The following is a 12252-nucleotide window of genomic DNA, read 5'->3' as shown; positions in this document are numbered from 1 at the left end:
ACATTGAACCATGTGCTTGTGCTCATGTGCACAAGCACACACACACACACACACACACACGCCGATGGGCTTTAAAGTTTAACTTTAGGTCTGTGAAAGCAGACATAATTATTTCTGTCAGGACCTCGATGTGTATCCAAGCCCCAAAAACACACTAACTCAGGCGTTCACGCAACTTATCGCGAAAAACCAGACAGAAATAGACTTGAAAATTTTAAAGAAAAGACATTAGCGGTTTTTGTTAATGTTTAAAGGTATAAAAAAAAAACCTTTGCTGCCTTTCTTAAATGGCTAGAAAACATTGCCTCAACACTATTAAACACGGAATCCGCTGTTTGTAAACGGTCCGCATTTTACCCTCACCGCTAAAATAGTTGTGCTTGTTTCACACTTTCTCTTGTTTCGCTTGGGTATGCCTCTACTTAAATATTGTGTCTCTAGTTAAAAGTTTGGGACCTGTGTCTCATTCACATAGGCTTTCACATATGCAAATTGCCACCCCTCTTCTGGGCTAATGCCGTACGCTCATTTTGACAACGAATTGCCAGCGTTATTCGTTGATTTTTTTTGTCTAAAATGTTTATTATTCACATTGGTAGAAAAGTGCTTCAATACTTTAAAAAAGGTCATGGTTTATTTGAAATAACTGGGCACTCCGTTTGTTGCTGCCATATTTTGAAATGGGTTGTCTAAGGAATCCTTATTCTTTGTTTGATGCCCCGGTTTCGGGTAAACATCCGCGACGGTTTATGACTACACCACATGGCCAAAGTGGCCTGCGAACGGACGATCACCCTGATAACAAAATACAACTAAATACATCTTTGTCAGGATGTGGGGCGGGGCAGGTCTATGACATTCGGGCTAAATGGGGGCAATAGCTTGGGGAGCCAGCCTATCTCAAAGCCTGTGGCCTGTTTGATTCTACCCCATGTTTCCTCCGTGTATGTCCGCTGTGATATGCTTAACAGACACGTTTGATGGCATTATTCTAACATAGCATGTTGCTAAATACCGCTCACTAGTTCCTACAGCTATTAAATGTATTTAAATGAAATCGGGGCATCTTGTTTAGAATAAAACTAAGAAAATACAGGAGATCGATCTTTCGCGTGTGTTGCTGCCGCCGCCATTTTGAAAGGCGCGTCTGCGTCACTGCGCATGCGCAAGCTTCGCATCCCATAAGGCAGTTATTTCGCCCGCATTGTTCAAACGGGTGGCACGCGCCTGGCCCTGCTCCTTGGATAATGGCAGCCTAGATCACGCTAGCTTTGTGCTACACTGACGGGACCCAGAGCCGCTATGGATGGATCTTCGCCTTTGGTGAAGTGTTTTTTTTTCTCTTTGACATTGAAATAAAACTGTTAAACTGATTACGGCTTTTTCTCATTTTTAAAAACTTGGGCTAAAGTAGTTGTGCTTGTTTCACACTTTCTCTTGTTTCGCTTGGGTATGCCTCTACTTAAATATTGTGTCTCTAGTTAAAAGTTTTGGACCTGTGTCTCATTCACATAGGCTTTCACATATGCAAATTGCCACCCCTCTTCTGGGCTAATGCCGTACGCTCATTTTGACAACGAATTACCAGCGTTATTCGTTGATTTTTTTTGTCTAAAATGTTTATTATTCACATTGGTAGAAAAGTGCTTCAATACTTTAAAAAAAAGGTCATGGTTTATTTGAAATAACTGGGCACTCCGTTTGTTGCTGCCATATTTTGAAATGGGTTGTCTAAGGAATCCTTATTCTTTGTTTGATGCCCCGGTTTCGGGTAAACATCCGCGACGGTTTATGACTACACCACATGGCCAAAGTGGCCTGCGAACGGACGATCACCCTGATAACAAAATACAACTAAATACATCTTTGTCAGGATGTGGGGGGGGGGGGGAGGTCTATGACATTCGGGCTAAATGGGGGCAATAGCTTGGGGAGCCAGCCTATCTCAAAGCCTGTGGCCTGTTTGATTCTACCCCATGTTTCCTCCGTGTATGTCCGCTGTGATATGCTTAACAGACACGTTTGATGGCATTATTCTAACATAGCATGTTGCTAAATACCGCTCACTAGTCCCTACAGCTATTAAATGTATTTAAATGAAATCGGGGCATCTTGTTTAGAATAAAACTAAGAAAATACAGGAGATCGATCTTTCGCGTGTGTTGCTGCCGCCGCCATTTTGAAAGGCGCGTCTGCGTCACTGCGCATGCGCAAGCTTCGCATCCCATAAGGCAGTTATTTCGCCCGCATTGTTCAAACGGGTGGCACGCGCCTGGCCCTGCTCCTTGGATAATGGCAGCCTAGATCACGCTAGCTTTGTGCTACGCTGACGGGACCCAGAGCCGCTATGGATGGATCTTCGCCTTTGGTGAAGTGTTTTTTTTTCTCTTTGACATTGAAATAAAACTGTTAAACTGATTACGGCTTTTTCTCATTTTTAAAAACTTGGGCTAAAGTAGTTGTGCTTGTTTCACACTTTCTCTTGTTTCGCTTGGGTATGCCTCTACTTAAATATTGTGTCTCTAGTTAAAAGTTTTGGACCTGTGTCTCATTCACATAGGCTTTCACATATGCAAATTGCCACCCCTCTTCTGGGCTAATGCCGTACGCTCATTTTGACAACGAATTACCAGCGTTATTCGTTGATTTTTTTTGTCTAAAATGTTTATTATTCACATTGGTAGAAAAGTGCTTCAATACTTTTAAAAAAAAGGTCATGGTTTATTTGAAATAACTGGGCACTCCGTTTGTTGCTGCCATATTTTGAAATGGGTTGTCTAAGGAATCCTTATTCTTTGTTTGATGCCCCGGTTTCGGGTAAACATCCGCGACGGTTTATGACTACACCACATGGCCAAAGTGGCCTGCGAACGGACGATCACCCTGATAACAAAATACAACTAAATACATCTTTGTCAGGATGTGGGGGGGGGGAGAGGTCTATGACATTCGGGCTAAATGGGGGCAATAGCTTGGGGAGCCAGCCTATCTCAAAGCCTGTGGCCTGTTTGATTCTACCCCATGTTTCCTCCGTGTATGTCCGCTGTGATATGCTTAACAGACACGTTTGATGGCATTATTCTAACATAGCATGTTGCTAAATACCGCTCACTAGTTCCTACAGCTATTAAATGTATTTAAATGAAATCGGGGCATCTTGTTTAGAATAAAACTAAGAAAATACAGGAGATCGATCTTTCGCGTGTGTTGCTGCCGCCGCCATTTTGAAAGGCGCGTCTGCGTCACTGCGCATGCGCAAGCTTCGCATCCCATAAGGCAGTTATTTCGCCCGCATTGTTCAAACGGGTGGCACGCGCCTGGCCCTGCTCCTTGGATAATGGCAGCCTAGATCACGCTAGCTTTGTGCTACGCTGACGGGACCCAGAGCCGCTATGGATGGATCTTCGCCTTTGGTGAAGTGTTTTTTTTTCTCTTTGACATTGAAATAAAACTGTTAAACTGATTACGGCTTTTTCTCATTTTTAAAAACTTGGGCTAAAGTAGTTGTGCTTGTTTCACACTTTCTCTTGTTTCGCTTGGGTATGCCTCTACTTAAATATTGTGTCTCTAGTTAAAAGTTTTGGACCTGTGTCTCATTCACATAGGCTTTCACATATGCAAATTGCCACCCCTCTTCTGGGCTAATGCCGTACGCTCATTTTGACAACGAATTACCAGCGTTATTCGTTGATTTTTTTTGTCTAAAATGTTTATTATTCACATTGGTAGAAAAGTGCTTCAATACTTTAAAAAAAAAGGTCATGGTTTATTTGAAATAACTGGGCACTCCGTTTGTTGCTGCCATATTTTGAAATGGGTTGTCTAAGGAATCCTTATTCTTTGTTTGATGCCCCGGTTTCGGGTAAACATCCGCGACGGTTTATGACTACACCACATGGCCAAAGTGGCCTGCGAACGGACGATCACCCTGATAACAAAATACAACTAAATACATCTTTGTCAGGATGTGGGGGGGGGGAGAGGTCTATGACATTCGGGCTAAATGGGGGCAATAGCTTGGGGAGCCAGCCTATCTCAAAGCCTGTGGCCTGTTTGATTCTACCCCATGTTTCCTCCGTGTATGTCCGCTGTGATATGCTTAACAGACACGTTTGATGGCATTATTCTAACATAGCATGTTGCTAAATACCGCTCACTAGTCCTTACAGCTATTAAATGTATTTAAATGAAATCGGGGCATCTTGTTTAGAATAAAACTAAGAAAATACAGGAGATCGATCTTTCGCGTGTGTTGCTGCCGCCGCCATTTTGAAAGGCGCGTCTGCGTCACTGCGCATGCGCAAGCTTCGCATCCCATAAGGCAGTTATTTCGCCCGCATTGTTCAAACGGGTGGCACGCGCCTGGCCCTGCTCCTTGGATAATGGCAGCCTAGATCACGCTAGCTTTGTGCTACGCTGACGGGACCCAGAGCCGCTATGGATGGATCTTCGCCTTTGGTGAAGTGTTTTTTTTTCTCTTTGACATTGAAATAAAACTGTTAAACTGATTACGGCTTTTTCTCATTTTTAAAAACTTGGGCTAAAGTAGTTGTGCTTGTTTCACACTTTCTCTTGTTTCGCTTGGGTATGCCTCTACTTAAATATTGTCTCTCTAGTTAAAATTTCCGGACTTGAAATGCCCTTAGATTCAGAACATGAGAAGGGTAACACATTGAATAGACTAAAATGAAATTGGGTATGCCTCTACTTAAATATTGTGTCTCTAGTTAAAATTTCCGGACTTGAAATGCCCTTAGATTCAGAACATGAGAAGGGTAACACATTGAATAGACTAAAATGAAATTTGAATAAATAAATCATGTATATATGTTTTGTTTTAGGGCGTAACACTAGAAAACGCAGACGGTACGTTTTGCTGCTAGGTTGTTTCTCTTTTGTTTCAGGGACCGCAGGTCTGGGCCTTATGTCCTAAAAATTATATGACAATATTGCAAAATATTTATCACAAATGCATATGTAGAAAACAGACTACGACAGGTGCTTTTGAGTTTTTCTGATTATGATGACCGAATTGTTTTATTAAGAGTTATGGAGTATGTGACCGATATATTATTAAATTACACCAACAACCTCAATGGTATTTATGTAAAAATAGTATATTATGATTGTTAATTATGCAGATGTTTAGGCTATATTATGATGCTCATGATACTCAAGTTAATGCTGATGATATGAATGCTCTATAAGATATTTTATCGATATCACAGCCTGATAACCTTACAAGCTGCATTACTTCTGCATGCATGTTATGTTGTTAGAATGAGCGTGCACCTCAGAGTAACAGTAAGTTTACACAATGTTTTATTGTTTATGTTTTAAAGCATCCAACGCATTTACAGGCCAGTCCTGATGCAACAAGGTTTTGCCTAGACGGTGTGTTCAGATGCCCATGCTGCACTTATGCAACTGACCAACAATTCAAATTTACAACACACATTCAGAGCCACGTGAGACATGCAGTACAGCATAGAGGTAATTCCTAATGATGTTTATTGGTCTATTGATTTTGGTGGTTTTAAAACATACACATGCTTAAATGTAGAATGCACTTCTTACAATCAAGATAGACAAAATGATGTGGAGTTCCTTAGTGGGAGTCCCTGAAGTCATGTGAATATTGGTAAGCTAATTTACCTATGTTTGTGTTTTGTTTGACACTGTAACTTTCTGATCAGCTACTCCTGACCTCACTCCCCCAGTCCCGTTCTGTGTATACCTTTCTTTTCTGTTGATAGCTTTGGTCTTCATGTTGCCGTCTTGCAGGTTTCTTCATCAGCAAATGCAACAATTATTGCAGACCCACAGGACACTTTCATTGTCTTTATTGCAGCCAAACAATAATACGCAAAGACCAGTTTAAACATCATGTATCCCAATGCATCAGTGAAACCAAGCCAACCACAACGGAAGCGCATCAGTCACCTCCCGCCTCTCCTGCTCCCTCCTTTACTGCTTCTGAAGCTGCATGTCCCCCTCCCCCAGTCCCCATCCTCCACCCCTCACTTTCTTCATGTTCCTCTGATCCTGGCTCCTCAGCAGCACCAGCACTACCACCCTCTCACCCAAAGAAAGCAGAAAACAGTGAAGTGTACTAGCTGTGGCCTAATCCTTAATAGACGGAACCTACGGATACATCTTCGAAGACGTCACACTCCCATCAAAATGGACATTACGGCACAGAACCACCTCAGTGCTCAGTGTGTTGATTACACAAATGGAGTGTTTGCAGTAGCAAAGTCTTTTATAGCACCCAGCACACCAGTACGTGTCATTAAAAGGACATGGGGTCCTGAACAAAAAACAATGTGTGAGCTGGATATCTGCAGAATTAATGCAGAGTTTGCAGAGAGGTCAAACCTTCGTCCATTTGAGTGCCACCACATTCAGTCCCTCGTGTACTGCCCTCCAGCCAGAATGGACACTCCATCACTTACAGAGGATGTTTTGCAGGTGATGGTACATGACAAGTGGTTTGGGGAAGACAAAAAGGAAAGGTGTTTGGTACGTCAGAGAGAAGCAAATGATGCAGGAGTCCCGTTGTCCTGTCTGGTGACTGTGTGTGGACCCCCCTACAAAAAGCACATTTCTGTATACGAGTCAACTATCTCCTATTACAGCCGGCTTGGCAGAGTGGTGGTAAGGTACAATTCTAAAATCATTTCATGGCATTGTCCTTGCGCGAACCCAAGGCAGTCATGCATACCTAAATATGTTGCCAAGTGGCATTTATTTGAAACAGACCAGGCACTCTTCAGAAAAACCAGAAGTGTGGAGGAGAACATCACAGAACATTTTCCAATTGACATGGAAAGTTTTGACCTAGAAGAAGGAGCTCCATACTCACCTGAAGGCAAAAATCTGTCGCGGATGGTTCAATACATTTTTCATAAGAAGAAACTGCCTGCGATTTTCCCCTCAGACGTGGTCAAGACCATTCATTTCCCTGTGCACTTCATACCATCAGAAACCTTTTGCTCAGAATGTTTAGAGCCCACTCCTCTAAGCGAACCTGTGCTGATTACATCTAAGGCTAAAATCCTAACAATCACTGATGTCATAGAAGGTATGTTCTCTCTTTATTTAAATATTTATTATCGATATTTTAACATTGCTGCGAGAGAGTGGTGTTGAGCTGCAGCGATTGTTTGGGATTGTTTTTTTTGGAGTGTTTTGAGTGTTTGTGTGCTTTACCTGTTTACGTGGGTGGCTGTTTATTTCTATTTATTGTTCTTATTTCGGTCAGCGTGAGTGCTTGTCTGTCCTGTCTGTTAATCAACAGCGCGATTATTACCGACAGAGAGCTGCGGGTGTCGCGTGCGCGGCGTTTTTCTGTCCGCGTTTAAACTCCGTAACAAACACCCGCGGGGCGATTATAACTAATAACATCTAACGTCGGTATCGCTACCAAGCGTCGGAAAAGGACAGTTGCTCCTGAGCTTTGCTCGGTCGCCAGTCGGGGCCGGGAGGACATTTTCCACTTTTTTCCCGCTCCGGCAGTAGCCTGCTGTGAGGGGGTTTTTGTGGTTTTTCGACCTCCCAAGAGCAACTTCGATTTCGCCTTGTTTTTAGTTCATACTTGGTTCAGGCAGAAGTTCTTCTGGTAAGTAGTAGTAAGTTTATCAGGTTTAAAATTTTTAATAAAATAATAATTAAGTTCCGTTTTAACACAAGTAATAACTTATTTTAGTGTACTCCGCACGTTACTGCATTTATTGTTACGCAAATTAATCTTTATAGTTAAATACACTATATAAATTTACTGGGCTGGGAGTACGGGGTCATAGTGAGTTAGTTAATTATGGGGCCAGCTCAGTGTTGCGTTTGCAAGATGTTTGCCCTTCTGGACGTTAGTGTCCAGTCGGACTTCATCTGCGAGCGATGTAAGCTAGTGGACTCACTCATGGTCAAGGTTCGCGACCTTGAGGAGCAACTGGCTCGCATCCAATGCAACAGTGAGTTAGATGAGCTAGTTGATACGCCGTTTAGGGAGACGGTGTGTACGCCACTAACGGGGGGGAGGGAGAATGAAGAGCAGAGAGGTCGAGAGAGCTGGGTGACCGTAGGTCGTAGACGCAGGAAAAGGCGTACACACGTTACAGAGGCGGCATCACCTGAGGTGTCTGTGTCTAACAGGTTTCAGGTGCTTCCAGCTTTAGAGCCGGAAGGGACTGGGGAAGCAGGTGGGCCCTTGGGCACTGAGGAGCCCCCTCCCCCCAGAAAGAGGGAGGTTGTGGTAGTGGGGGATTCAATTATTAGGGGAGTAGACAGTTATGTGTGCACGCGTGATAGAGGGTCCCGTACGGTGTCTTGCCTGCCTGGTGCCCAGGTAGGAGACCTTCCAGATCGTGTGGACAAGCTTTTGGCCCCAGCTGGGGTGGATCCAGTTGTCGTGGTGCATGTTGGCACCAACGACATAGGCAAGGGTAGAAGGGCTGTTCTGCAGGATAAATTTATAGAAGTCGCCAATAAGCTTAGAAGCAGAACGTCCATGGTGGTATTTTCCGAAATACTCCCCGTGCCACGCGCAAGTGAGGCTAAGTTAGCTGAGATAAGGAGATTAAATGCGTGGCTAAAAGGATGGTGTAGGAAAGTGGGGTTTAGGTTTATGGGGCACTGGAGGACCTTCTGGAACAGGTGGGACCTGTTCAAGCCGGATGGGTTGCATCTGAACCGGAGGGGAACCAGTGTACTGGGAAGGCGTATTTGTAGAGTAGTTGAGGAATGTTTAAACTAGGGACTGGGGGGGCAGGGAGGTTAGTTAAGTATGTAACTGGGGGGAAACGGAAAGCCCAAAAAAATCATATTATAAGTAGGCACTGTAATAAGCCTACCCTTTGTTGTCTGTATTTAAACGCCAGGAGTATTAGGAATAAAATTCATGATTTAGAGGCTCTTATCTCATCGGACTCTTATGATATTATAGCAATAACTGAAACGTGGTTGAGTGATAAGGATGGACAAGAATATAATATGGATGGTTACACATTGTTCCGTAAAGACCGTATAGGTAAGAAGGGAGGTGGTGTTGCAGTATATGTAAAGGAAATCTTGCAGGCAAGGGAGCTTACTGATATAAGTAAAAGTACGGAAGCTATATGGGTAAAATTAGATGCTACAAACTCAAATAGCCTAATTGTCGGTGTTTGTTACAGAGCACCCAATGTAGCTGCTGAGGAAAGCAGATTGTTATACAGTGATATTAGGATTATGAGCAATAAAAATGATGTGGTAGTTATGGGTGATTTTAATCTACCGGGGATACAGTGGGACATTGTTGCTGGCTCTTCTGAAAATGAACTTGAGATGGTGGAATTAGTACAGGATTGTTTTTTTACTCAGTTTGTTAACACCCCTACCAGGGGAGATGCCATTCTTGATCTTGTTTTGTCTAATAACCAGGACAGGATTGGTAAATTAGATGTTTTAGAACCACTTGACAGTAGCGATCATAACATGGTTAAATTTGAGGTTAAGTTTAGTGCCCGAAGAGCAAAGTCCAAATCAAAAATATATAATGTTAGGAAGGCTAACTTCAATTGTATGAGATTAAAACTAGAAACCGTGAATTGGATGGAGTTAAATAACAAAACTGTTGAAGAGGCATGGGAATTTTTTAAAAGCACATTATTGCAAGTACAAGAGGACTTCATACCTGTTTCTAGCAAGAATAAATCTAGGAAATTCCAACCTAGGTGGTTTAATAGGGACATAAAGTATAAAGTAAGGAGGAAAAGGGCTTTGTTCCAGAGATGGAAAATAACTGATGATGACATAATAAAGCAAGAGTATCTAAATCTACAGGCTGAATTAAAAAATGACATTAGACGAGCTAAAAGGAATGTCGAAAGGAAGATCGCATTGGAGGCTAAGGATGACGTTAAAAGTTTCTTCCAGTATTTTAACTCTAAAAGAGCTCTAAAAGCTGAAATTACTAATCTGCAGGATAGTAAGGGTCTTATAATTGAAAACGACATTGACATAGTAAATGAGTTCAATGATAGTTTTGCACGGGTATTCACTGTCGAGGACACTAGTAACTTACCAGTTCTTATTACTAATTCAACATCGTCTATAACTAATATATATATAACTGAAGCTGATGTTTTGCAAAGCCTAGCTAAGCTCAAAATAAATAAATCACAGGGCCCTGATGGCATCTTACCTATAGTGTTAAAAGAGATGAGGGATATTATTTGCCGACCCTTAACATTACTGTTTCAAAAATCCTTATCTGAAGGTGTGGTACCTTCTGATTGGAAGCATGCCAACATAACGCCCATTTTCAAAAAAGGGGATAGAAGTAATTTGTCAAACTATAGGCCAATCAGTCTAACTTGTATAACTGGTAAAGTTATGGAGGCTATAATCAAAGAGAAAATGGTAGATTACCTGGACTCAAATAACATTTTGAGGGATAGCCAGCATGGATTTAGGAGAGGTAGATCCTGTTTAACAAATCTGTTGGAGTTTTTTGAGGAAGCTACTCAGGAAGTTGATGATAAGAAGGCCTATGATGTCATCTATTTAGATTTCCAAAAGGCTTTTGATGTTGTTCCCCACAAGAGGCTCTCACTTAAACTCAAAGCGACAGGTATTTTAGGAACTGTAGCGACTTGGATTGATAACTGGTTAACGGATAGGAAGCAGCGAGTAGTTATAAGAGGCTCGATGTCACAGTGGGCCTGCGTTCATAGTGGGGTACCGCAGGGTTCAATTTTAGGACCACTTTTGTTCCTAATTTACATAAATGATATAGACACCAATATATACAGTAAACTGGTGAAATTTGCAGATGACACCAAGGTGGGTGGTGTAGCAGATACTGAACTAGCGGCTCAGCAGCTACAGCGGGATCTTAATTTAATTAGTGACTGGGCTGACACCTGGCAGATGAAATTTAACATAGACAAATGTAAGGTACTCCATGTAGGGAGCAGAAATATAAAGTACAGGTATTTTATGGGACCTACTGAAATAAAGGTAGCTGATTATGAGAAAGACCTTGGTGTGTATGTTGATGCTTCCATGTCTCATTCTCGCCAGTGTGGGGAAGCAATAAAAAAGGCCAATAGGATGTTGGGGTACATCTCCAGGTGTGTGGAGTTTAAGTCAAGGGAGGTAATGCTAAGATTATACAATTCCTTGGTGAGACCTCACCTAGAATATTGTGTACAGGTTTGGTCACCATATCTTAAAAAGGACATAGCGGCCTTAGAAAAGGTGCAGCGTAGGGCCACAAGAATGATTCCTGGTCTTAGAGGAATGTCATACGAGGAAAGGTTATTTGAGCTAAATCTGTTCAGCCTCAAGCAAAGGAGACTGAGGGGGGACATGATCCAGGTCTATAAGATTCTAACAGGTTTGGATGCTGTTCAACCGAATAGTTACTTCAGCATTAGTTCAAATACAAGAACTCGTGGCCATAGGTGGAAATTAGCGGGAGAACATTTCAAACTGGATTTAAGGAAGCACTTCTTTACACAGCGTGTAGTCAGAGTATGGAATAGTCTTCCTGATAACGTAGTGCAAGCTGAATCCTTGGGTTCCTTTAAATCAGAGCTAGATAAGATTTTAACAACTCTGAGCTATTAGTTAAGTTCTCCCCAAGCGAGCTCGATGGGCCGAATGGCCTCCTCTCGTTTGTATAGTTCTTATGTTCTTATGTTCTTATGTTCTTATTTCATTACTCACTACATGTACTGTAAATGTCAGTGTAGCCATGACTTCCACTATCAGCAGCTTAGCCTCCTTCCCAGCAATTCACACTTGTATGCTTACTGAGATAATTTCATACACTGGCTTTTAGTACTGTGCAAAGTATAGAGACATGTCACAGTGTAAAATGGTGAAAGATAAATGTGTAACATTTACTGGTGCTTGTGTCCATTAGGAATTTCAGTGTACAGAAAATGGTGCTACAGGTGTGGTATGGCATATCGATACCAGGAGTGGACTGATGGTGTCCACAATTTCGATGACCACACACTTCTGTCCATATACATGTGCCATTTTCTACGCAATACACTTCAGGTAGGAACCATGTTCTGTTGTTTTAATCATTTAAAACAATTACGAATACTTTATATATTGTAATAATATATTGTAAAGCCTTTAAATGTCATACATCAATTTCACAGACTCATCAGGCAGTAGGGAGTGCCATGGATGTGTTGGAGAAGACCTCTGGTAAAACCTATCCATCCAGGGAAAGGGTCCTGCAGGCTTATTTAA

Source organism: Paramormyrops kingsleyae, chromosome 13 (assembly GCF_048594095.1).
Source record: "Paramormyrops kingsleyae isolate MSU_618 chromosome 13, PKINGS_0.4, whole genome shotgun sequence".
NCBI classification, from domain to species: domain Eukaryota; kingdom Metazoa; phylum Chordata; class Actinopteri; order Osteoglossiformes; family Mormyridae; genus Paramormyrops; species Paramormyrops kingsleyae.
The sequence above is the reverse complement of the archived record's forward strand: the minus strand, read 5'-3'. Positions refer to the sequence as shown.